At 46.1% G+C, this 25,506-nt stretch overlaps 1 protein-coding gene and 1 long non-coding RNA gene across 5 annotated transcripts in view; one reads left to right on the top strand and one right to left on the bottom strand.

Annotated features, from left to right (window-relative positions):
- Positions 1-25,506, top strand: part of Caln1 (calneuron 1) — a 477,612-nt gene that overhangs the window by 8,495 nt on the left and 443,611 nt on the right. The window contains exon 1 of one of the 4 annotated variants that reach the window (XM_029477872.2): positions 7,080-7,171. The exons of 2 other annotated variants lie outside the window; for them this stretch is intronic. The gene's annotated coding sequence lies outside the window, so the exon portion shown is untranslated. Of the gene's footprint in view, positions 1-7,079; positions 7,172-25,506 lie in introns of those variants that run through there. One more of the 4 variants, XM_085837229.1, reaches the window with a different exon arrangement.
- LOC147005360 (uncharacterized) lies at positions 1,754-6,936 on the bottom strand. Its single transcript, XR_015046862.1, has 3 exons — positions 6,767-6,936; positions 3,667-3,811; positions 1,754-1,982 (listed from the first exon to the last, which is right to left on the bottom strand). It is a non-coding gene; the product is annotated as an uncharacterized LOC147005360 (long non-coding RNA).

The following is a 25,506-nucleotide window of genomic DNA, read 5'->3' on the forward strand; positions in this document are numbered from 1 at the left end:
GCCTTCATACTTGGGCATCGGTTCATGTTAATCAAAATTTGTTGGGGCCAGTGAGAGGGCTCAGTGGGGTGAAGTGCTGTAAGAACTTGGCAGCCTGAGTTTGATCCCCAGAGCCCACTTCACAATAGAGAGAGAGAAACAACTCCACAAAGTTGTCCTCCGGCTTCCACACACATGGTGTAGCATGTGTGCCCCAAAAGGGCACACACACACACACTAATAATAGATAAATAAAAAATGCACACACACACACACACACACACACACACACACACACACTAAATAAAAAAATGTAAAGTTATTATGAACCAGCCCTGTATTAGATAAGCTAAGTGCACCAAGATGAGAGACATATTTCTAATGGAGGGGGACATTTGTTTCTTATAGAGAAATGCCTGCCTCTTATAGAGTGGGAGACAGTTTCTGGGAGAAAAATAAGATGTCTACCCAGTGGGCTGGCTGCTGTAAGAGAAGTAGGTACCTTTCTCTGCTCAGGGAATGGAGAAGAAAGGGTTTCAGAGAGACCAATCTTTGGGATGTTTCACGATGAATACATACATCTGTGTAGGGCATTGGTAGATAATTAGGCGTTTACCAGGGGCTGAGGATGCTTACCCCCCGAGCTGGCAGAACATGCCGAGGCCAGATTGTGTGAAGCTAGCTAGCCTCTTCCGGGCGTCGACAGTGCTTCTATGTGTCTGGAACTATTTTTGTCAGCTAGGAGTTGGAAGGAGGAGACGTGGTGAAAGGTAATTTCCTGCCAGCGGTTCATACAGAGCCTTCAAGCCAGAGTTTGACTTTCCTCTGAAATGGTGATGGGAGGTGTGTGTGTGTGTGGGGGGGGGGCGTAATTTCTCTTTTAGAGAGGTTTATCTAATTGTTTATCAATCACAAGTTCCCTTACATTTTATTTGCTGTTTAGGTTGACTTGTGGCCCATTAGGCCCCTCATATAGTCGAAGGATATTTTTCAAAGGTACCTACCTCACCCAGATAAGCCCCTCGGTGACTCTTCTCTCCTCCCATGAGACACAGAGAGTCATAATGTACCCCACTTCCCTCTCCAGTCTGACCAGTAATACATTTTTTCTCTCTGACTGGAATCGTTCTGTCTTCTGGTCCTGGCTTTGCCTGGGAGCCTTAGACCCCGACTTTGTATGTCAGCAGCAGGGCGTCTATTCAGCTCAGCAACACGTGTCATCCTCTGGCTCTGGCACCACTGTCCACCTCTGCAGAGTCCCCTCTGAGTCAGGTGGTGTCTGTGAGGAGAACCTGCGACATCCGTGTGCTTCTTGTCTCATATATTTGCTTTTGTTTGTTTTTTGTTTTGTTTTGTTGTTGTTGTTGTTTTTTCTTTCTTTCTTTCTTTTTCTTTTTCCTTAGATAGGGTTTCTCTGTGTAGCCCTGGCTGTCCTGGAACTCACTCTGTTGACCAGGCTGGCCTCAAACTCAGAGATCTGCCTGCCTCTGCCTCCCCAGTGCTGGGATTAAAGGTGTGTGCCACAAACACCTAGCCTAGCTATTTTTTCGTTGTTGTTATTCCATGTGTATGTGTGTGCGTGTGATATGCATGCATGTGAAGATGTGTTTCCATGTGGGGGCACATTTGAGGGTTGCAATGGTCTCAGAAGGTGTTAAGGTAGTATATAGATTACTTCCTGTATTGGGGGGGGGTCTCTAGAAGAACAGAACACACAGAAGCTTATATGTGGTAATACACACCACATATTGTTGTATATGGGATTATAAAATGATTATGGGAACATTCATTGGATTGGTTTACAAAACTGCAGACAGAAGAGTCCCACAGTGACCATCTGCATGCTGTAGGTCCCAGTAGCTGGAAGCATCACCCACTGATGAAATTCCTCACACCAGCCTCACCAACTTCCTATAGGCTGGACCAATGATGCAGCCCTAGTCTGAGGCTGAAGGCCTGGAGGCTTCTTGGTACTGGAGTCTGTTGTTCCCAGGTGATGGCAGCTGTGGTAGACAGAGGAAGAGGAAGAGGAAGAGGAAGAGCAGGGCTACATACTTGGCTAGCTTCCTTTCTTCTGTCAATCCCATCCTAATTCCCAGGCTGTTGGATGTATCTGACATACTATCAGGTCCAGTCTTCCTATCATTTGCTCTCCCACATGCCAATCATTCCTAGAAATGCCCTCTTGGATACTCCTAGGAGTGTGTCTTACTAATTTCCTAAGCATCCTTCTATCTGGTCAAACTGCCAATGGAGATGACCAGCATGGTTGTCAGGAGGGGATTGTTATAGAACGAATCTGGCCTCACCCCTTGCTCTGACATCGTATTCGGCATTTTGATGCCATGTCCCTCAGCTCCATCATATTCCCAAACACCTTACCAGCCCTCAGGCTGCTATTACTATTACTGAGGTCACCCAAACTTGGACTTTCAGATTCAAAAGCCATGAGCTGAACCTCTTTTCTTTATAAAGCTACCCACCTAGGTACTTTGTTACAGTAACGACAACTAGGCTCATTCATTCTCCTCAGTGTGTAGAAAGAACATGACAGAGGCCTTAGAGAAGTTTCTCCAGTGTGGGCCCCATGCTCTTCTGTTTCCAAAGTGACTGATTTGTTTGCCTATGTCTATATCTATATCATCTAGATCTTTGCCTATACCTATAATCTATATCTTTCTATATCATATCTGTAATATTTCTATAATCTATACCTATACCTATAATTTCTATCTCTATCTATGCCTATAATCTATATAATATATAATCTATACCTAAAATCTACCATCTATATCTATGTATCTATAATCTATATCTATACCTATCTATATATGTAATCCATGCCTATATCCATAATCTATATCTATACCTATAACCTATATCTATGTCTCTGCATCTATAATCTTTATCTATACCCATAATCTATATCTCTCTATCTCTCTATTTGTCTATCATCTATCTATCTATCTATCTATCTATCTATCTATCTATCTATCTATCTATCTATCTGTCAGAATAGATAACCCCATGAGGGGTTTACTAAGAGATAAGTTCAGTTCCTCAAATTCCCTCCCAGCTTCACTGTCCAACTTCTGAACTATCAATACAGTGTGCAGTTGTTGACCTGATGCACTGAACTGAAGCTCAGTAACAAGCACAACAATTGTATGCACATTATAGCAACTGTCTTTCTCTGTTGGGGTGGCATTCAGGCCATTCTCAAATTTCTCTCTTGCCTCTTAATTTTTTTTTTTTTTGTCTTGAATGCATCAGACTTAAAATTGGGCTGGGAATATTTTTCTTTCTTGATGCCTATAAATTTGGTATCATAAATGATAAGTAGACAACCTAGAATTGTGCCAGCAGCCTCCGATGTGAAAGATGAGCTCAGATTTTCTTTATTTCTTTATTTTTTTTTACTCTCTTATAATTTCATTTAATTGGTAAATGTTAACATACTCCAAGATGTGTACTTTGTGCCAGAACGTTCTGACTGAGTCTTAATCGTGACTATTAGAACATTCCAATTTGGGATTTCCAAGGAAAAAAAAATCTTGTCCAGTCAGGAAAACAAAAACCACACTAGATGTTTCAAACAGATGGCATTAACACATGGGAACTTGCCTAGGAATTAGGAACTGCAAGGAGCCTAGGAGTGGACAAACCAAAGGCAAAAGGTGATCTTACCTGGCCCGAGAAGGGTTGGTAGGGTTGTTAGTCAGACCTCTGAGGAGGCTTCCAACCCAGGGGTCCTTCAATGGCTGGCACTCTACTCTGAGTGGCTCTGATGTGCAGTTTTCTCTGACATGGGGCAGACCAGCCCTTTTCCTCTCTAAAGGATACAACAAGGTTGGGTTAGCAGTTATCGAAGGGCACTGAGGGGTTGAAGATAGGGCTAAAGGGCTTGCTTCTTGAGCCTGAAGACCTGAATCCCCAACAACTATGTAAAAAAAAAAAGTCTACTAGAGTGGTACATGGCTCTAAGGACAGTGCTGGGAGGAAGAAACAGATGGATCCTGGGTGCTCGCTGGATGCAAGCCAGAGTGTGAGTTTCAGGTTCAGTGAGGGACCCTGTCTGAATGGTAAGGAGGGTTAAGGTGGAGAGAGCTTGGGTGTTAAGACAAGGGTGGAAAAAGCAGGCAGACTCCCCTGTCAATCACTAGGGAAAGCACACATTATCTTCAGTTTTTCTCTTTTCTTTAGACCTCCCTCCCTCCCTCTGTCCCTCCTTCCCTCTCTCCCTCCCTCCCTTCTCCCCTTTCTTTCTCTTTCTCCTTTTTACCTCTACACTTTCTTCCTTTCCTTTCCTTTCCTTTCCTTTCCTTTCCTTTCCTTTCCTTTCCTTTCCTTTCCTTTCCTTTCCTTTCCTTTCCTTTCCTTTCCTTTCCTTTCCTTTCCTTTCCTTTCCTTTCCTTTCCTTTCCTTCCTTCTTTCCTTCCTTCTTTCCTTCCTTCCTTCTTTCCTTTCTCTTTCCTCTCTTTCTTTCTTTCTTTCTTTCTTTCTTTCTTTCTTTCTTTCTTTCTTTCTTTCTTTCTTTCTTTCTTTCTTTCTTTCATCTCACTGTGTAGTCCAGGCTATCCTGGGAACTCACTTCTCCCACCTTCACCTTCTAAGTGCTAGGACTGTAGTTCCCTGCCGCCTGGCAGGTTTGTTCTCTGTAGACATGAGGAAGAGGCAACACAGAGACCTCCTCGAGAGACACAGAGCAAGGAAGTGTGCAGAACTTGGGTCCAAGAGGGTGACATCAGATTTTCTGTGGAACAAGCTCTAAGTGTGTGCAGGGGTGCTGTGGCCATTACGTGTGCATGTGAGGGTGGTGGCAATGCAGATAGCTGGCAGTGGGTGACAGACAGAGGGGAGCTGCAGAGATTCTGCCTAAGTCCCAGGTGAAGTCTAAACAGAGACTTAGTCTTTGGCCACCTGGGCCAGATGCTGGGACCATTTCTCTGGAGGGGGGTTGGGGGGAGGGGGGAGAGGAGGGAATCGGGGATCCATTGTCCACCTCTCACTTCTCATCTCCTTAAAGGCCTGCGTGTGGTTTCATGGTTCTTTTTGTAAGTCCATCCTCTCTTCACGGGGCTGTTTCAATCACCTAGGGTTTGGTTAAGCTCAGTGCTGCTATCATTGGATGAAGCTTTTGAAAAGTTCCCCATCTTTCTCGTCTTGGCTTCCTCTTTCCATATAGAGCATCGCTGGCTTGGTTTGACCTTGTCACTTCACAAAGGCAGGTTTAGGAGGAGAAGAGGGTCCTACACCTGACGGTAGCATCCTAGGGAGGGTCTGAGGCCCCCCCTTCACACCCACAATCTTAGCGTGCCCTCAGACATGCATACCGGGCACTGTTAGATACGGAACGCTGATTGGCTGAGTTTATTTTGTGTTCCTATCAGGGGAAATGGGATTAAAAATCCCAGGCTAGGGCTGGGAGAACGGCTTCATCGGTGTGGTTCCTGCCATCTAAGTGTGAGGGCCTGGGTTTGAGTCCCAAGCACCGATATAAAGGAAGAGCAGTGGGCCAGGCAGTGGGACTCATGGACAGGCAGTAAAGTCGAGCACCAGGTCAGTGAGAGATAGGGTAGAGGGCAATACAGGAAGACACAGCTCTTCCCTCTGCATGCATCCATTACCCAGCATGCGTCAGCCCTCTCCATACACATTTTCACAAAGTGCCTGGTAAGGTGCCACGAAACGAACTGACTAAAGAAATGGAGGAGGCTGAGGCATGGAGTGGCCACGGAGAAGACTACAGAGAGGCCAGTGGCTGCCTTAGCAGGAGCAGGGGAAAAGGTTTCGTGTCAAAGGGTCTCCGCTGTGATAATCTCAACCATTATGTAGTTCCCGGAGCTGGAAAGGTGGTTTGGCAGCTAGGTGTGCATTCTGCTCTTCTGGAGGTCCCAGCACCCACCTTGGGAAGAACTCACAACCTCCTGGAACTCTAGCTTCAAGGGATCCCGTGCCTTCGTCCAGCCTTTGCAGGCACTGCACACACTTGCACTCATGCATGTGCGTGTGCATGCACATACACATACACAGACAGTCACATAAAGTAAAAATAAAACCCGTCTTTTTTTTTTTTTTTCTTTTTAAAGTTAAGATGATCTTCAACAAGGTCTGTGGTCTTTCAGAAGCAGCAAGGGCTCAGGAACTCAGCAGAAATTTTACACATGTTCCTTCTCTGTGGACATCTAACTCCTGGCTACTCTCTTGACCATGCCTGATGTCACAGATTTTCTTGGTCACATTACTATAGGTGTAGAGGACATAAGTCTGGTTTTGGAAGGTGGTAGGGAGGCACATTTTGTATGCAAGAGGTTGTGAGTGTATACTCAAGTAGGCGCGTATGTATATGAGTGTGTGTGTGTGTGTGTGTGTGTGTGTGTATATGATTAGACCTGCATGTGTACACAGGCACATCTACATGGACTGGTGTGTATACACATAGATATCTATCTTTTTTGGATAGATATCGTCTTTAACAGATGAGCCATCTATCTAGCCACGTATAAGTGTCTGTGCACAGGTGTGTATGTGTGTATGTGTGTGTGTGTGTGTGTACACGGGCATGCCAGTGTGTGCAAGGGCAGGCTTGTATATGAGTGTGCACATTCTACAGTGACCATGCTCAAGCAACCCTCTCAGAACAGAAACTCCCTCCCACTCTCCCTGACCAGCGTCCTGTCTAGGCTCATATGGGGACAGGGTGCCCTTGATGCTACCTGCCTGCCCCCCTCCAGTGCAGCCCTTCTCCTTGGCCAAAGAGGACAGCAGGCACGATGTTGGTACTCACTGGCATGGGCTGTGCTTGGTGGTCCAGTTTCCCAACCTCAGATCCCAAGAGACCCTGCACGAACAGAGCCCCATTTCCTGTCCTCCTGGCTCCATCTCCTCACTGGAACTAGCAATCTGCAGGAAGCTTTTCCAGCAGCCGAGCGCAGCAGCCAGGAGCAGCCACAGCAGCAGCCCGAGCGAGTGGCAGCAGCAGCAGGCAGCAGCACCCTTCAAATTGGGTCTCTAGCCCTTTAAATCTGCTCAGTTACCAAAAAAGAAGAGGCATCAGACCCTGTTAATTAAAGCTCGCCCTGGCCCATCAGGCTGAGGAGCTGCAGTGCTCTGTTCCTTCAGATGGCTTAGCGACTCTCCCCCAACTCCACAGCCATGGATCTTGGAGCACTTCTCCCGAGATCAGCAGGAGGTATGGTCCTTGCCGCTGCTGGCTCCTGTGGCTCTAAATCAATAAGACACTAACTGCATGGACGCTGCCTGGCCCCCTGGCTTCCCTCTTTCCCTCTTCTTCCTCTCCGGTCCCCTCCCCAGCTCAGGAGCTAGTTGAGACAAATCAAGTCTTGATTCCCTGGGCTTTGGAGGGAAGGAAGGGGAGGGAAGGGGTGCTCTGGAGGGTGGTCCTCATTTGTTTGTTTTGGCCCTGGCTGGCTTCACCTAGCTGCTCAGGTGGTCTGCAGAAGCGGGGAAAACATCTTTAGTTCTGCTCTGGCTTGTGCAAAAGCATTTTCTCCCGGCTGGGTCCCTTGACCCTTGGTGATCATGAAAAAAAGGATGTCACCCTGACTCAGTTTGCTTTTCTGAAAGAAACCCATGACCTGCCACTCAGATGGAAGACGGCTATGCAGCCCATACAACTTTTGCTCCAGAAATCCTCCCAGAGGTGCCTCATGTCAACACCTGTCCCCATACCCTAGACTCTGAATAGTGCCAGGTTTTTTTGTTTGTTTGTTTGTTTTTGTTTTTTTTTTTTTAAAAGCTTGCTGTCTTTTCTCAAAGATCCTTCACCCCCTCCCTCCTGCCTTTTGAGGAAACTCACTTCTAGCCCAGTCTGAGGCTTTCTTCTAAAGACTTGTTTTTGATTTAGGAATCTGCTGTAGCCTGGCAGAGAGAAAAAGAGTGAGGGAGAGCGAGGGAGAAGAAAGATTTATTTTCTTTTCACATTGCACTTGTAAATTGTACACGGGCCCAGAGCACACATCCATCTACACACTCTACATTGATTTGTTTCCGCCCCCACAGCCTCCTTCTGGGGTGAGCCTCTCCTCTCAGCCTAGACCCAAGTCAGTCAGCTTCCATCTCTCCAGAGATGACCCTGAAAGCCAGCTTCCTGAAGATGGTTGCTTCTTTATTCTGAATGCCGGGTCCCTGGGTCCACTTGGCCTTGGGATAGGGATTCCCCTGGATGTCAGCCTCTGTCAGGGAGGTGCATCTAGGAAGAAAACCACCTTTGCTGATTTCTCCCAGTGACTTCTTTTTAAACCTGCTGGGTGAGGAGCGTCACCTGTAAAGCATAAGGACGGAGGTGAGCTGCAACCCAGTTAATGTCTGTAGGTAGCCCCCCTCCCCCAATTGTGAGCTGCTACCCAGTTATGTCCAGAGGGAGCCGCCCCCCCCCCATTGTTGGCACCAAGGTCCAAAAAATATTTGTTTGAACGGTGGTTCTTATGTGTGGAATCCTTTCCAATCTCCTAGTCAAGGTTGGGCATTTCCTCTGGGTTAAGCATCTGCCTCCCACACACTGTAGGTCCGTTGCAATCCATATTAGTAGGAAAATGAACTTCTCTACAGCGCTGAAACTCTCTGGTTAGGGGAGACTGCTCAGAGCCCTAGAGTGTAGCACATGATGGACTTGCCAGTCTCTGTGACTGGTCTACTGGTGGAGTTGCATGGCAATTTGAAGATTCCCCCCTGAAAGAAAACCCAGGAATCATTGTTCTCTGGGGGGGAAAAAAAAAACCAAACCAAACCAAACCTCAGTAGCAGAGGCCTTCATCATGCAAGATGGAGAAGCGCAATGTGGGAAGCAAGGTATGGCGGCTTTGCCCAAGGCTGTGCTTTCGGTTCCTCTGTGAACAGCTTTCCTGGGGATTGCAAACTGGACTGTGGCCACTGTCATCAGGATGCGTCCTCAGCATGCACAGCTGGAGGGTTCAGAGGTGAACGTGTCCCCCGAGGGGGCTCCACACAGTACCTCTTTCTCCTGTCCTTCCCAAAGCTGGAGGTCCCGGCTGCTCTGTGTGCTGTTGTTCAAGCGTCAGCAGCCCCCCTCCCAGGGGCTTTCTGAGGTTTTGACAAGAGAGGCCTGGGATGGATGTATATCACAAATTGTGTCTTTGTGCTGGCAGGGACCTATGAACAAGTAAATCAGGGGACTGTTGTTTAGCCTCAACTGTTCCTTGCAAGTTAATGGTGTGTGTGTTTTCAATTTACTGGTGTCAGCTGGCCTTCAAACCAAGTATACTTCCAGTGGGGTTTGTCTAGATCTGGTAACATGGCAATATGGCTTTTGGTCCTTTAATAGTCTTTTTAATAGTCTTCTTTTAGTGCATCAGTACTTAATCTGTGGGTCGGGGCCCCTGGCAAGGGTGTAGGTGACAAACGACTTTTTTCAGGGGTCACCTAAGACCATCAGAAAACATAGATATTGACATTATGATTCCTAACAGTGGTGAAATTACAGTTATGAAGTAGCAGCAAAGTGATTTTCTGGTTGGGAGTGACCACAACACAAGGGACTGTGTTAAAGGGTTGCAGCATTAGGAAAGTCGAGAACCCCTGCTTTAGTGAGTGTGTGCATGTGTTGGTTGGTGTATACATAAAAGTTGAGGTCAACGTCTGGAATGCTGCCCACTTCCTTTGAGCTAGGGTCTTTCACTGGCCTGGACTTTATCAGCTAGGTTAGATGTGCTGGTCCGTGGGGTCTCTAGGATCCTTCAGCCTCTGTGTCTCCAGGACTAGAATTACCGGCACAAAACCCCATGCCTGGCCTTTTTATGTGGGTTTGGGGGAATACAACTCAGGTCCTTGAGTTCTCTTGTAAGGAATGATCTTGAACCTCTAATCTCCCTGCCTTCATTTCCTCAGTGTTAGCGTTACAGGTGTTTGTGACCACACCTGGCTCATGGAGGGACTGGGAAGTGAACTTGGGTTCTGTGCATGCTAGACACTCGCTTTCCCGACTGAGACTCATCCCCAGACCTCTTTCTTTGTTTGTTTCTTTTTTTGAGACAGAGCATTTGCTCAGGCTAATCTCAAACTCATGGTGATCCCCATGCCTCCCACGTGCTAAGATCACAGATCAGCAAGCACCACCATTAGTATTCACTACATGACCTGAGGGGGCGCACAGATTATTGGGGTGGTGCGATGGAGAGGACCCATAGACTGGTGCCTCAATGTGTGGCCTAGCGGGTGATCTGTTATCACTGGGCCTCGTTTCTTTAATCTGCAATAGGTTAAAGTTGTCAGGGTTGAATGAGATACAGCAGTTGAAGTCCGTGTATGTCATAGGTACAAGGAAAGACCATCTTCTATCTCTGCTGCTATCAATTAAGTGCACATTAACGCAAGGATGCAGCCATTTAGATAACTACAATGGGTCCTCCCCTGACCGCTGGACTGTGCCTTTTCTGAAGGCAGGGGTGACCTCTCCTATGCTATTTTGCCATTAACTTTCTCCCAAAGGCCAGAGCAGGACCTAGTCAGGCATTTCTGCTCCATAAAAGTTAATTGAACGAATACATGATGTTCTGTGGGCATTTTAACCATCAACACGGGTGATTTTTAATGACGGGGCACCACCATTTCTCACTTAGTTTACTGAAGGAGTGCAGATGAGCCAGAGAGACAGAAGAATCCCACAACAGTGATAAGTGTGAACTAAAGCATCTCCATTGGTGGAGAAATTTGAACTGCGGTAAAAAGAAAAAAAAATTGCTTCCTGTTCTGAGACCTGTATCAGATGCCTGTGGGCTCTGGGTGTCCTTGGTAACATTCTGATCAGTCAGGGCAATTGTATGACAGGTGACTCCCCTTACCACGAGCTGCTGCCTCCTCTTCATGCGTCGAAGAAAGGCTCTAAAAGGGAGAAACAGCTCTGGGAAGAAAGTTCTGCTTACACAATTGCTCTACTGTGTAGAAGAAGTCAACCAACTTGGTAAACAATATCAATAAGGTGATGTGTGTAGAGACACTCAGTACCTTGCGAGCCAATAAATATTGCTGCCTGGATGTTTGTGTTGTTTAGTTTTTTTCCATTCCTGTAAGAAAATCCCTGAAGCTGCACAGCTTTATAAAGTGGATTGTCAACAATAGAGATTCCAAGTTGTCAAATCCAGTGAACCCTGGCAAGAAATCTATGGAATCTACCTAACTTGGGGTTAAGGAGATCGTCCTTGGAGTAAGCGACCCCTAAATTGATTCTCCCAAATGAGTGACATCGAGAGAACATTCTAGACCTGTAAGTAGCCCATGTACAGGTCAGAAGTTAATGAACCACATTCGGGGGTGATAGAGATGCCAGTCGGCTGTCATCCGTAGTCACGTAGTGAGAGGAAGGCTGGAGATGTGACCAGATTACAAAGGGTCTTGGATTCTTTAAGAGGAAAGATTTTATTCTAAGGGAGATAACTAACTTCCCCTCCATGGTCCCACTTCCGTCTCAATCTATCTCTGTCTTTCTGTCTCTTTCTGTCTCTCTGTCTCTGTCTCTGTCTTTCTCTCTTTGTGTGTGTAGATGCTTTAGCATTGTAGTGGAGGGCTGAGCTGGGGATGTAACTCAGTTGACAGAGCTCTTGCCTAGCATGCAGAAGCTCCAAGGTCCATCCCCAGCACTTCTTTTTTTTTTTTTTTTTTAGATTTATTTATTTATTATATGTAAGTACACTGTAGCTGTCTTCAGACACACCAGAAGAGGGAGTCAGATCTCATTACGGATGGTTGTGAGCCACCATGTGGTTGCTGGGATTTGAACTCAGGACCTTTGGAAGAGCAGTCGGGTGCTCTTACCTGCTGAGCCATCTCACCAGCCCCCCCCCCCCGACCCCCAGCACTTCTTAAACTGGGTATTATGGTATACATCTGTCATCCCAGCACTTGGGAAGTAGAGGCAGGAGGATCAGAAGTTCAAGCTCACCCTTGATTATGCAGTCAGTTTGAGGCTAACCAAGGATGCAGTAGACCCCGTCTCAAAAACCAGACAAGACAAGATGAATCATATATTCCCACCCCCACACCTCCCTGCCATGGAATAACAAGTCTTGAAAACACTGTAAGAACTGTGGCTTTGATGTTGAGTAAGATGGGATGCAGTGCACTGTTGTAGAACACAGTCTTCTGGGGTGAACTGCTGCTATCTTCATGAGATCATCAGTGCCTGCTTGCAAGAAACCATCCCAATTGAGCCTGTGGACTCCTGACATTCTCTCTTAGAAAGAGGGTGGGGAGGGTCATCATATGAACTTCTGTCCCTCTTGCAGGCAGCCTGGGGTCTTTGGAGGTGCTAAAGTACAGAGGCTGGAGGAGGTCAATTGAAGGGGTTCCATCTATGCAGATATGGGGAAGGCATTATTCACACTGGGTGGGTGAAGACTTTGCAGAGCCATACTGGAGCTCACCCATACCATTCTGCCGGTAACCCCTCACCTTTCTGTAAGAAAGTCCAATAAACTCATTGGTTCCCCAGAGTAAGCATTGATGGGACCATACTTTGTTTTGCTTAGGAAAAAAGAGGCAGATGCTGCTTATATGTCTACAGGGAAGAGATCTGTATGAAAGGATGGAACCCAGGGCTTCATGCACACCAGACAAACACGGCACCAACTGAGCTATATCTCCACTCCATCAATTTTCTTCTTAAAAGTATGATTTATAGGGATGGTTCATTGGATAAAGGAATTTCCACCAAACTTGGCAACCTACGTTAGATCTCTGGAATTCACCTGGTAGAAAGGGAGAACTGACTCTGCAAGCTGTCCTCTGAGCTCCACATATTCCTGCCCTGTGGCCTGTGCACTCTCCCTACTATGCTCTTTAAGTAAGCCCAGAAACTCATTGGTTCCTCAGGAGGAACTGTTGTGGAATTATACTTCAGTTTGTCATTGGGGCCTTATGAGGAGGGGGTAGATATTGTTTATGTTTCTTTGGAAAAGGAATTCTCACAACCATTAAACTATGATCAAAAGCAGAAGCAAATTGAAATGATCTTCACTTCCGTGTTGAGATAGGGGTGGGGGTGGGGCAGAGATGAAAGCAGGCAGACAAGCTGGGATGTGAGTTTATAGTCTGGGTATGCTGGTAGTTTAGCTGACAGCATGGAGTCATCTCAGAAGAGTGCTTTCATGGAGGAATTGTTCAGATTAGGTTGACTGGTAGCCATGCACATGAGGGATTGTCTTGATTGTTAATTAACATAGGTATGCCCAGTCCACCGTGGGTGGCACCATTCCCTAGGCTGGGGCTTCATGAGCTGCATGAGAATCAAAAAAGCTAAACTGAGCCTTAGAAGAAGTAGGCAGTATGGGTGTATCCATTTCTCTCTGCTCTTGACTTTATTTGTGATCCAAATATATCCTTTCTTCTCTAAGTTAATTTTTGTCAGGGTATTTTATCACAGCAACAGAAATGAAACCAGGACACTGGGTGGAATAGAAGATGGTTGGTTAAGGGGTCACTGAGAATGTGTGGGAAGTGCTAGGCTTCTGCTTTTTTCTTTCTAGGCAGGAGGAAAATGGGTTTGTGGGTGGATTGAACAGCAGTGTGAAAGGAGAGGAGTAGGTAATGACTCAGGCCTCTGTGGTCTGAGATGGGGACCCGTGGATGCAGCAGATCCAGCAGGAAAGCAGCAGCTCAGGGCTTCTTTTTCTTATTTTTCTATAAAAGATTTATTTATTTAGTATGTATACAGCATTCTGCATACATATATGCCTGCAGGCCAGAAGAGGGCACCAGATCCCATTACAGAGGGTTGTGAGCCACCATGTGGTTGCTGGGAATTGAACTCAGGACCTCTGGAAGAACAGACAGTACATGTAACCTCTGAACCATCTCTCCAGCCCAGTTTAGGGTTTCTTATTTTTACTTGGAGATATCTGTGGAAATAGAGAGTGGTCAGACTTGAGTCTAGAAGGAACTGTTGGCTGGAGGCAGGTGTGTGTGTGTGTGTGTGTGTGTGTGTGTGTGTGTGTGTGTGTGTTTGTGCACATGCATACTGTCTACCTTGGTCTTTGAAGGTCACTCACTGGGATTTGCAAGTATGCTAATTTGGCTGCTCAGTGGGCTCTAGGGAATCTACCTATCCCCTTCTAAGTGCTGAGATTAAAAGTACACCATGGTGTCTGGGTCTTTTATGCAAGTGCTGGGGGTAGAACTTGTGACCTCATGCTCGCACAGCAAGTACTTTACCATCTCCTTAGCCTTAGAGACAGCCTTGAGTGTCATCAGAGTACAGAAGGTATTAGGAGACCTGTCAGATGCGATCATCAGTGGATGATAGATAGAGGAAGACCCAGTAGCGGAACCCTGAGCTATTTAAAGGTCAGTGACACAAGGAAGAGATAACCAAGGAAGTTGAGCAGTTGTGTCTCCCTGTTCAAGATGTGCTATAGTTCAGATCTAGAACTATAGATCTAGATCCCCCCCTCTTATTTGTTGAAGGATTTGTCACCTGCTTGGGACTAGGAGGAGGGGTAGTGCAGGTTTTAAGAGGCAGAAGGAGAGGTCTTAGGTCATGAGGATATCCTTAAAGGGATTTATAGGATGTTCTATTTTCATACCTTCCCACGAGGAAAGCCATTTTGTTTACACAGTCCCACTTGCTTAGTCAGGGTTTCTTTCATTGCTATGAAGAGACACCATGACCAAGGCAACTTTTATAAAAGAAAACATTTAATTGGAGCTGGCTTACAGTTTCAGAGGTTCAGTCCATTATCATCATGGCAGGAAGTATGGCAGCATCCAGGCAGACATGGTGCTGGAGGAGCAGGGAGTTCTACATCTTGATCTGAAGGCAGCTGAAGGAGACTGTCTTCTGCAGGCAGCCAGGTGTATCACCACTGGCCAGACTTGAGCATATTTGAGCTTTGAGACCTCAAAGCCCCACCTCCCCAGTGACACACTTCCTCTAACAAGGCCACACCTCCTACTAGTGCCACTTCTCATGGGCCAAACTGCCATACCCACCAATGTATTGCCACAATCCAAAGCCATGGGACCAGAGAAGCAAAGACAGCTCTTTCAAACCATCTAATCTCTTAGTCATTCCCACTCCAGTCTCAAGGTCCTTTGATGGTCTTTTGAAAGCCACTCTGCCTTTTAATCCTTGGTTTAATTTTTGTATTTTTATGCACACATCTGTTTATGCTCTACTAAATCTGTGATGGGAATAGATACTATTTCCATGTATCCATATTTCCAAATCTGGCAGAAAGGCAAGATAGAAATATAGGGAGAAATAAGGAGGTAAAAGAAAGGAAAGAAGACTCCAACTGGAGTCTGGCTGAAGCCTCTCACCAGTGGAGAAGCAAGAACTCTATAACTGCTTATGGCAGTGGTTCTCAGCCTCCCTAATGCTGTGGCCCTTTAATACAGTTCCTCATGCTGTGGTGACCTCCAACCATAAAATTATTTTCCTTGCTACTTCATAACTATAATTTTGCTACTGTAATTGTAATGTAATTTGCAATTGTAATGTAAATATTTTTGGAGATAGAGGTTTGTCAAAGGGGTTGCAACCCACAAAGCAAACCTGCAATTTTCTAAGAATCTCTCCAGAAACCTCATTTACATTGAGGACCTAGCCAAGACCCGATGGATGGCTCAGATGGATCTTGGTTTTATCCTATTCAGATGATAATCCCACCCCAGGCACCTTGGAGTCCCTTATTAGCTGAATTACCAAAAAGATCCATGGGAGGGCTGGAGAGGTGACTAAGGGATTAAGAACACCTGCTGCTCCTGCAGAGGGCCTGGTTTTAAGTAAAGGTTCCTAAAAGATTAAGAAACTATTTCAGGCTGCTGGTTGGTCATTCTGGGCTATCTCTTCCCCAACCACTGCTGACAATACCATCCAACTAATCTATTTCAACATCCATTAGAAGTGGTCTTCAACCTGTGGGTCGTGACCCCTTTGGTTTGGGGGTTACAAACCAGGTATCCTGCATAGCATATACTTACATTAAGATTCATAACAGTAGCAGAATTACAATGATAAAGTAGCAACAAAATATTTTCGTGCTTGGGGGTCACCACAGCGTGAGACAGTGTCTTAAAGGGTCGCAGCGTTAGGAAGGCTGAGAAGCACTGCTTTAGACAAAAGCTTGGAGTGTACCATGGACAGCGAAACTCAGATCCCCAGCACTCTGAAACCGTTAGATGGATGACTTCCGTCCTTGGGAAGAGGATTGGCTGGGATGGTATTTAGAAGATTGGTGCTAAAGGCAGGTGATTCCTTTCGCTTTTGAAAAAAAAAATTAATTTTACTTTCATTTATGTGTATATGTGTGTGTTTGTGTGTATGTGTCAGTGCCTGTGAGTGTGCACATATATACAGTTGCCCACAGTGGCCAGAAGAGGGCGTCAGATCTCCTGGAGTTGGAGCTACTTGGCTATTGTTAACTACCTAACATAGGTGCTGGTGGGGAAAATCTGAAAGAGCAGTGTGTCTTCTTAACCACTAAGTTGTCTCTCCAGGCCCTATCTATTTATTTATTTTTAAATCTGTGCCCCTGTGAACATTTCCTTGGGGGGCTTAGCTCAGGTTTGAAAGGTGGGAGTGGCCAGCTGTCAGGAAGAAACGAGCCACTTTACCTTGCAGCCAAAGCCCAAGAGATCCAGGGAACGCAGCGATCCCAGGAGAGCCAGGCTGTTGTTAGCACATCCCATCTGTGCTTTTTGGTCCCTCCTCTGCCAGTCCTTCCACGGGGTTGGGGGTGGGGAGCTCAATACAGAAGCCGGCCACTGAGACCCAATGCTGGAGCGTCTCCAAGCTTGCATCTCCTCTGAACAACTCAGGGCTGCATCCCTCAATGCTCCCAAGAAAAAAAGGGGAGTCCTCTGGTGCTCTGGGTGCAATCTGAAGTCCCCGTGAAGCTCTCTCCATTATCTTGCTGCTCAGAGCATACGTCAAGTGGGTTCTGTGTCCCTGGCAGGTTATTACGCGCTGAATTAGTGTGGTGAAATAAAAACGAGAATAAAGCTGTACTGTACTCTTAAATTGTTAAAATTTATTATAAAATGTGCATAGTTATTAACTGATTTTTTTTTTCACCCACATGCTTTGGCTGGCTCCCGGAGCCAAGGAAGATGAAAAGTGACTCTTGTCAAAGCAAGGCCGAGAGACTTGGCCCTCGGAACTCTCCAGAGAGCTCCAAATGGGACACCACATTCTCACATTCGCAAGGAGCCCAGCCAGCTCCCTAGAGCTGTTTTCCTCCCCCAGGGCCTGAACGTTGTATATTTTGGTCCCCTGAGAAAGAAGCCAGCCTGGCTACATCACTGAGGGCCTGGATAAATGAGGTCCTCCGTTTCCCCCCAAAGCTTATATGTGTTGGGATGCAGGCGATCACCTGCCCTTTCTCATCTTACCTGGTACCCATTCTTGGAGTTCAAGATAGCTGTTGTAAACTGGACTCTAGCAAGTCTCTCCTACCATCTCCCCAAGCCTGTTCCCTTCTGCACCTTTTCAGGCCCTAAAGAAAGAGACACTGTTTCCTTACTTCAGCCATGGCTTGCTTCCAACGGATCCATTGTTGAGGTGGTCTGGGTCTCCTAAAGACGAGAGCACTTTCCTTGACACTACACTCTAAGGGAAGCTGGGAGCAGGGTTTTGCTCTACTACAGAGTAAAAACATTCATGGGAGAACAAGGTGGAAGGGAACCTGTCTTTTCCAATTAGAAATGTTTATTGCAGTTATTTATGTATGTGCAGAAGGGTGGGTGTGAGCGCACACACACTATGATACGCATGTGGAGGTCATACGCCGTGTGTGGGAGTCTGTTTCTTCCAGTACCGTGTGGATCCAAAAGGTTGAACTCAGGTTGTCAGGCTTGGTGACAATGGCTTTGCCTGATGAGCCATGCCACCAACCCCTGTCTTCTAATTTTTTGAGACAGAGCTTCATCAGGCTGCCAGCTGCCAGCAGCCTACAGAGTCCCTCCTCAGGGACCTTGGCTCAGCTGAAGCCAGATCCCTGACTGCGTTACAGAAAGGGTTTCCAGAATGAGCTAGATGGAAACAGAGCTAGTGAGTCTGATCAGTAGAGGTAAGACATGGTCCATTCTTCACATTTAAGTGTTGGCAGGCAGGGTGGGAGGGGGAGGGAGGGATAGGATCAGGGACAGGGAGATAGACACTTAGAAAAGGGGTTGGGGAGAGACAGAGACAGATAGACAGACAGAGAGACAGACAAACAGAGAGACAGAGAGAGAGACAGAGATGGAGAGGGAGTGGGAGAGGGAGTGAGAGAGAGAGAGAGAGAGAGAGAGAGAGAGAGAGAGAGAGAGAGAGAGAGAGAGAGAGAGAGAGAGACTGTGATCTGAGGCATGGATCAGTTTTCTTAAGGGCTATCAACCTTTGTTGTCTTTACAGTGGCAGTGTATATGAGTCTATGGTTTCCTTTTCTTTAAAAAACTTAAAATAAACGTCATATTATTAAAAATCAACCCTTGCAAATAAACACCGCGCATCACCATGAACTGGAGCCCAAGTCCATCGTCTCAGTAGACCTCTCTGCAGTTAGCACAGCCATTCTGAAGCAGCTGAGCTTCACACGGGGTGTTAGACTGTTACCATCAAATACATTTCTGTGCACTTATCCACCACCCAAACCAAAACAATAGCAGCGACAGAAGCAGGACTGGAAAATCAATTAGCTTTATATCTTCCTTCATAACTCCTGTTACCTGCATTCAGTCCCCCCATCCCCTAGAATTTAGCCATTCTTGTTCTTTTTCTTCATGTTAGACTGTACCCAGATGCGCACTTGTTTACAATATGCATATATTATCAGTAGGCTCTTCATATAAGTGAGGACATGTGTGTTTTTCCTTCTGAGGTTCCTTGATCTCCCTAACTATTCTAAGTCCATCCTTTTCCTGCAAATTTTATCATTTTTTTAAGATCTGAATAATATTCATATATATACAATATATATACATATATATACACAATGTGTATCTATATACACAATATATGCACAATGTATATATACATAATATATACACAAGTGTATATATAACATATATATATATATACACAATGCATATATATATATATACATACATATACATATATATGCATATATATAAAATAGTCATCATTTCTTCATCTGTTGATGGCCAACCAGTTTTATTCTGATTCTTTGCTATAGTGAATAAAGGAGCAATAAACATGGGGATGCGCATATCTCTTCTTTACAGTATGGTGTGTGTGCACACGTGTGCCTGTGCACACTCACATAGAGGTTAAGGGACAACTTTCAGGAGCCTACTCTCTCTTCCCACCATGTGTGTCCCGGGGATTGAACTCAGGACATCAGGCTTGGCGGCAAGCCCTCTCTACCCGATGAGTACCTCACTGCTCCTCATTCTGTGGTTGTCTAAATTTCATAGCTATAATTTACAGTGATGTCTAAAGATTAATCAGAGTTTCAATTGTGAATATATATATATAGCGAGCTAGTTTATGTCTTTCTTTAATCCTCAGTAATTTATTTTTGTAAATGAAGTTGTCTAAGGCTTTCCAAGGTGCGTTCTTGGCTTTGGGGATAGGAGGGGGCCCTAATATAGCTCCACTCAAGGCCAAAAGCATTCAAGCACAATTCACTGGTGTCTCTGTGTGTGTGTACGTGTTGCAAGAATGCTGTGCCTTGAAAGAGGAGGGTGTTGCAGGCAGTGGTAAGATGACTGACATAGGTGCTGAGTGTGCAAGATCAGCTGGCATTCCAAGCCACAGAGCATCTCCCGGGCCCTCATTTGCTGACTTGAATTTCCTATGTGAGAAAACACATGGTATCTCTGCAGGCAGTTCTGACTTTGTCAGTTGTGTCACAGTTTCTTGACTCATAGCAGGAAGGACAATCAAGATCCTAGGGTGACAGGCTTCCATTCCTTTCCCATATTCTCTCCATTTTTTTTCCTTTTGGTCTTTCTATCTTGCCCCAGTTTTACTGTGTAGCTCAGGTTATGCGGGAATGTGTTATGCGCCCCAGGTTAGCTTAGACCTTGTGATCCTCCTGCCTCAGACTCCAGAGCATTGGGGTTACAGGTGTACAGTGGATTACTACACGCAGCCTACCATCCATTTGTTGTTGTTGTTGGCTTTGTTTTGAGACAGGGTATCATGTAGCTCAGGCTAGCCTCAAACTTCCTTCGTAACTATGTGTGACCTCAAACTCCTGAGTACTGAGACTGCAGACATTCTCTGTTCTCTCCCATTCCCAGTTTTTGTTGTTGGGGATTGAACTCAGCATGGTGAGCTGCAGTCCTGGCCCCAGCTACTCATGCCAAATTAGGCTCCAGGTTGTTTTTTGGATTCTGGCTGCTTATGTATTCTTTGAATCCACAACAGCCCTGTTGATTTACTGGCCCTGAGTCCCTATTGCCCCTGGAGACCATCAGCCCTCCAGACCCACCTTGTGTTTTACTTGCCTAGAACTCCTGGATTTGGCTAACCTGGCTATCTAGTGAGCCCCAGGGTTCCAGCCTCCACCTTCCCAGTGTTGAGTTTCTCCTGCCTTGCTTGCTTCTGTCTGTTGAATTCAGCTCCTGGTGCTTGGGAGGCAAGGATTTTACCCACCGAACCATTTCTCCAGCCTAACTTTTGGGATCATTGGGACCACTAGCTGATTTGATTGCTATTTGTTTGTTTGTTTATAGTGCTGGAAATAAATCTTAGAACCTTGCCCATGCTAGGCACGGGGTTCACTACTGAGCCATCTCCTAGTCCTTCAGTTTAGTTATGTATAGACTTCTGAGTGCATTGTGAGCCCCGAAAAAAGTAACTCAAAGAGGAAATGTAGGCTTTGCCTTGGCTCGCAGTTCGAGGGACAGGGCCCATGGGGAAGGCACAGGGTCAAAAGTCTGCCAAGGTGTGTCATATTGCATCTGTAGTCAGGAAGCAGAGAGAGATGGATTCCGGTGCTCAGCTCAATTTCTCCTTTGCATTCAGTCCAGGACCCCAGCCCATGGGCTGGTGAATCCGTATTTCAGGTGGCTCTTCCCACTTTTATTAACCCAACCTAGAAAATCATGTCCTGATGTGTCTCCTGGGTGATTCTAGGGCCTGTCAAAGTGACAATTGATTCTGACCATCGCAGTCTTGATGTATATGTAGTTTGGGTTGAACCGGACTCTCTGGCCCCAGTTCCCCTCCCCAAGTGCTAGAATTACAGGTATGTACCATAGCTGCTGACTCTGACAGCCTATATTTCTGAAACTTCTAGGCGACACAATTTGTCTCACCTTGGCCCCTGATTTGAAGGAAAACAAAATTGTACAATGGGAACTTAAGACATCTTAAAGCTCCAGTTGGCCTGACCCCACATTCTGAATTTTTCCTTCGTTGCCCTTGAACCTTAGGAGACTCCATAGATACTACAGGAAGAGTAACAACTGCTTGGTCTAGAGCCAGTGATGGCTTCATTTCTTTCTCCTGCCCCTTGGGAGTGTGGTGTTGCAAACGCAGAGGCTAACAAGATTACAGGAACAAGTAATAAAGTGGAATTTGGTTAGTTTCATCAGCACCATCTCGCCGGCCAGGCAGATTTTCTAGTTTTAGATGATAGTCGAGCTGCTGTTGTCATGGACAGTGATTGCTAAAGAGGACTCTGGAAGGGCTGACTCAACACAGCTGCAGCCCACTACAAAGAAATGGGGACGTGGCCTCTGGTTAGATAGCTCCACTTTGTTCCAGAATCGAGGCCGTGTACAGAGATGCATTTTGAATTGGGAGGCATAATTAAATGAATATGGAAATAAATGGAGAAAGACAATAAGCAATGAGAAAACTGGACCTAGAAAGCAAGGAGGGGCCAGGAATGGCGTTGGTTGGAGGTGGACTTTGGGGTAACTTGGAGCGTTCTCTTCCTGCCAGTGTGGAGGGAGGGAAGCTCCTGCAGCAGACTCAAAGGCAGGAAGTAAAATCCCAGGCTCAGGACCACCGCACAACGTGGTTCTCATCGCTGAGAGAATCAGAGAGGGTTCAACCTGAGGCAAATGTGCGTGACTGTGGCTTGGGTTTGTGGATTCTCATTGCCTCGAATAACATGTCCCACTGTGAAATGAGCGCATGGGTTTCTGTCATCGTAGGACAAAAGAAAGATGTAAACGAAGGCATTTTCCAAAGACATTTGTGGGGTCATCAGTTAGGCAGGTGACAGCAAAGTGATAAGCCTGCTGAAACTGCAAATCTTATTTGATGACCTTCTTTAAAAATGGTTTGGTATTATTATTACTATTATTATTACATATGTATATTCACATGTATGTTCATCTGTGTGTATGAGTTGTGGCACACGTGTTCAGGTCAGAGGCCACCTGCCATGGGGTCTCACAACTGCCTCTGTAGCATTTGTCAAGATACAGAGATGCGTCAGCCAGCCCTTCATTGTTGGGACACCTTTAAAGGGGCGACTTACTGTGGTTCATGGTTTCAGAGCATCCAATCTATGGTCACTTGGCCTCATTCTTTTGGAGCCTGTGGCAAATATTGGGATAGGAAGGGTTGAGTGGAGTGATCTGCTCCCCTTGTGATGCCTGAGGGTGGGATGGAGGAAGAAGGAAAAGGGGGGGCCTGTGTGGGGAATGTTAAATGTTCATTGCTCAGCTGAAGCATGGTTATGAAGAAGGCGATCCCCAAACAGTCTCTGTAGGTCTGAATTAATCCTTTGTGGGTACGCAGGCGTTTACATGCGCAGAAGTGTGCACATGTTCACACTTATTCGTACATGCACATGTATGAGGAAGCCAGAGGCAGTGCATGTGTTTAATCCCAGCATCCGGGAAGCAGAGGTAGGTAGATCTCTGTGAGTTCTCAGCCTGCATGGCCTACATAGAGAGTCTGAGGCCAACCAGGGCCACGTAGTGAAACCCTGTCTCCGAAAACATTTTAAAAGTTAAAAATGTTAAATAAAAAAATTAAGATATTACTTGAAGAAAGGGGTCCCTGCTACTACTGCTAATAGATTTTCAAGTTATTGTTCACACTGAAGGACTTAACTCTATGGGTAGCTGTTCTCATAGTAGTGCAGGTGCCAAGCAATGGATTCTGAGGTAATTCTTCTTGACAGGATTTGGAGGACAGTTGCCCAGGGTCGCTGGTTGGGTACAATCCCATATGTTTTAACAGTTGGTAGAGCAGGAGGGGGTCCTGGAGTTGGGTTATGCAAACTGAAGAGGTGACCAGAACAACTTCTGGAACAGAATGCTCTTTGGGGGGCAGCCAGCACCAGACGACCTCATGAAGGCTGGCATCCCATGTGATTTGCCTGACAGTGTCCATTTTGATTGGTGGTGGCCTCTGTTCTACAGGTTGTTGATTGTAGCAGGCTGAGAAATTTCTCTAGAAGACGTGGATTCCTTGGGTTAGAGGATGTAGCTCAGTTCATAGGTCACCTGCCTAATATGACAAAGCCCTGGGTTTGTGTCCCAGAACCACATTCACCAGGTGTGGTGCGGCATGCCTGAAATCCCAAGTATTCAGGGGTTTGGGGTAGGTGGATCAGGAAATCAAGGCATTCCTTGGCTACATAGGAAGTTCAAGGCCAGCCTGGCCTATATGAGACCTTGTCTCAAAACAAAACAAAACAAAACAAAACAAAACAAAACAAAACAAAACAAAACAAAACATATTTAGAATCCAAATTTTAAAAAATTAAATAAAATTTACATTTATTTGTTTTTTTTTTTGTATACACACACACACAAACACAAACACACACACACACACACACACACACACACACACACACACACACACACACCCCATGACATGTGTGTGGAGGTCAGAAGACAACTTGGGGTAGCCTGTTCTCTCTTTCCACCATGTGGGCAGCAGGGATCTAAGTCAGGCTAGTGCTAAGTAGCTTTACTGGCTGATCCATCTAACCAGTCCAAATATTCCGTCTGCCCTTCCTCCCTTCCTCCCTCCCTCCCTCCTTCCTTCCTTCCTCTCTTCCTCCCTCCCTCCCTTCTTACTTCCCTCCCTCCCTCCCTCCCTCCCTTTCTTCATTCCTTCCTTCCCTGTACAGGCGCAGTTTTGCTTTGATCCCTGGGCTGTGCACAGATGCTATGCTGTGGAGATGCTGGGTTCTGCAGGGAGTATCGGCAGAGTCTTGATTCATGCGCTGGGTTTCCTTGCCTGGGAAGTTTACCTGGCTGGGTGGCCCATTCCCTTGGGCCTCAATATGCTGTTTAGAACTTGTTCCATTTGTGTACTTTATGGGCAAACTCTGCCCCTCTAAGAAAACGTGTGCTCATCTTCTGCAGCTCTTTCCTTTTCTTCCCAGCACCACCAGGGTCAGAGCTGGGACTCTGTCAGCTCTAAAGAGTTAGGCTCACCTCCTGTCCTCAGCAGATCAATTAAACAAACAACCATAGTGAAAAGCAGAGAAAGGAGATTTATTCAACTTGGTCATATAGAGAAGAGGAACAGAGAGGTCCAGGGACATTCTCTCCCACCCCTGCAAGTCATCTTTGGGGTCCCGACATGAGATTTCAGTTTAAAGAACAAGATGATGGATAAGTGCGCCCTTTCAGAGGACCCGAGTTTGGTTCCCAGTACCCACTTCAGGCAGCTCACCATCACCTGTAATTCCAGAGGATACAGCGCCCTCTTCTGGCCTCCTTCGGCACCTGCAGCATTCACATGTGCACATAACCACACAGAGACACACATTCGTATACATAACTAAAACTAAAAATAAATTCTGAGAGAGATTGCACACATGCACAAGAAAGTTGTATAGCTAAGCATATTGTGGTCAAGGTGTGGTCCTGCCCATCACTGACCCCTCCATGTCTCAGCTCCAGTTTCTCATGCAAGGTGGTCCGACAGGTGGGAGAACTCTGTGAAGTCTCCTTCTTAGAGATGCATTACCCATTCAGGCTGGCTCCAGGCTTCAGATTTTTCCTTTTACACAGTGAGACTCTAGGAGGTGGTGACAATTGCGGGCTGGGGGCTGTCTATTGCCTTAATAATCTGATAGCTAAAATGAGTGACATATGCCTCAGGAATACTTTTTATTCCTGGGGCTGAGGAGATGGCTCAGTGGATAAAATACTTGCATGAAGACTAGAGTTAAGATCCTGAGAATTGCCAGGCAGTGGTGGCGCACGCCTTTAATCCCAGCACTTGGGAGGCAGAGGCAGGTGGATCTTTGAGTTCGAGGCCAGCTTGGTCTACAGAGTGAGTTCCAGGACAGCCAGGGCTACACAGAGAAACCCTGTCTTGAAAAACAAAACCAAAACCAAAACCAAAAAAACCCAAAACAAGAACAAGAACACAAGATCCTGAGAATCCACATAAATGCCAGGCAGGTGTGCTGACCGCCCCCCCCCCATTTCTCTAGCACTTGGAAGGCAGAGATAGGGTATTCCCCAGAGTGAGCTGGCTAGCTAGACTGGTATAATCTGTCAGTTATAGGTTCCTTATGGGTCTGGGCTCATTCAGGGATTCACCAATCTGACCATGAGTAAATTTTAATGAATAAGAGGCTTTATGGAATACTGGCCAAGAGCGCACCCAAGACT

This window comes from Mus caroli, unplaced genomic scaffold, assembly GCF_978045245.1.
Source record: "Mus caroli unplaced genomic scaffold, Mus_caroli_1 scaffold_4, whole genome shotgun sequence".
Taxonomy (NCBI): Eukaryota; Metazoa; Chordata; class Mammalia; order Rodentia; family Muridae; genus Mus; species Mus caroli.